At 40.9% G+C, this 1395-nt stretch overlaps 1 pseudogene; it reads left to right on the top strand.

Moving 5' to 3' along the window:
- Positions 1 to 1395, top strand: part of LOC102832870 — a 32683-nt pseudogene that overhangs the window by 29609 nt on the left and 1679 nt on the right.

Below are 1395 nucleotides of genomic sequence, written 5' to 3'. Positions count from 1 at the left end.
AGATTTATCTTCTAGCTCACTTGTTCTGTCTTCTAACTCTTCAATTCTACTCCTTGCCCTTTCAGTGTATTGTCCATTTCTGATATTCTATTATTAATCATTTGGACCTCTTTCTGTAGGTTTTGAATTGTTTCCAATGCTGTGTCTATCTTATTTGTTTGCTCCTGTAGTGCTTTCCTAACTTCTTCCTTATTTTTCTCAACTCCATTGGATAGTGTTTTGATACATTTTATAATCATTTTTTCTGAATTCCTTCTCAGGCATTTCCAAAGCCTGCTGATCTTCCAGTATGGAATGTAGGTCTACTTCCAGCTCATTTGCTTCAGTCACTTTATCTTGTTTCTGGACATGTGCTGATATGGTCATTTGCTTCTGTTTTTTGGGAATATTCAGGATATATCTGTGGCCTTAGTACTTAGATGGGTGTGTATTTTGGTATGTTTTATGCTTATAATTGCCTCCAGGTAGATGTGATGGGCTTCCCTATTCACTCTCCTTCCTGAGAAATTTCAAGATGCCACTGTTGGTTGTTGTGACGTAACTCAAGGTTTAATTTTCAGCTTATTTCCTTTTCAGTCTCCCTGTCCTGCTCCACAATCCCCATTCAGGCCTTTTTCCTAGTGATAAACTGTTCAGGGCCAGCTGTGGTAGTTTTATACTTTCGTTTGGTTTTAAGTGTAAACTGTCAATTTTGAGCCCTCAAAACTTTAAACTTTGAGCCCTCTGTACATGTGTAGTAGAACTCTCTGTGGTTGGGGGTGGGTTGTCCACTCACTCATCCATCCCCTCTAATCACCTGAATGGAAGTGCACATCCAGCGAGGGAACAATGAACAGATTACAAAAAAAAAAGTGTATCCACACCTTTATCTCTGCAGTTGTTTCAGGCATCCATGGCTGTTGTGATCCTTCCCCCACTTGGTCTCGACCCAGATGGCAGCTTCAGGAGCAACTGAGTATCTTGGATTAGAAAGCAATGGGTTTCTTGCTTCTGCTACAAATTCTCCTAGATGTAAGCTTTCCAACCTTCTAAATATTCCTTTCTATGTGGTTCAGAGTTCTGGCACCATCCCCTGAGCCTGTTTGGGCCAGTATTCTGTGTTGCATTGCTGACGGAGTTCCTCACTGCACTTCTACCTGATCCACCATCTTGTTTGTTCTCACTCCCCATCTTCTTTTGATGCTTTCTTCATCTTTCAGTATTTTAACAGTTGTTGTTGTTAACTTCCATCAAGTCATTTCTGACCCATAATGACCATGTATAGGGTTTCTTAGGAGTACCTGGTGAGTTTGAACCACCGACCTTGCAGTTCAAATGGCTTTGCAGTCTGGTACATTAACCCACAGCACCACCATCAGTGTTGCAAGTTGAGGTTTGAATTTATTCTTCAGTTGC

Source organism: Chrysochloris asiatica, unplaced genomic scaffold, assembly GCF_000296735.1.
Source record: "Chrysochloris asiatica unplaced genomic scaffold, ChrAsi1.0 scaffold00489, whole genome shotgun sequence".
In the NCBI taxonomy this organism is placed as follows: Eukaryota; Metazoa; Chordata; class Mammalia; order Afrosoricida; family Chrysochloridae; genus Chrysochloris; species Chrysochloris asiatica.
This window is presented reverse-complemented; position numbering and strand designations above follow the sequence as displayed.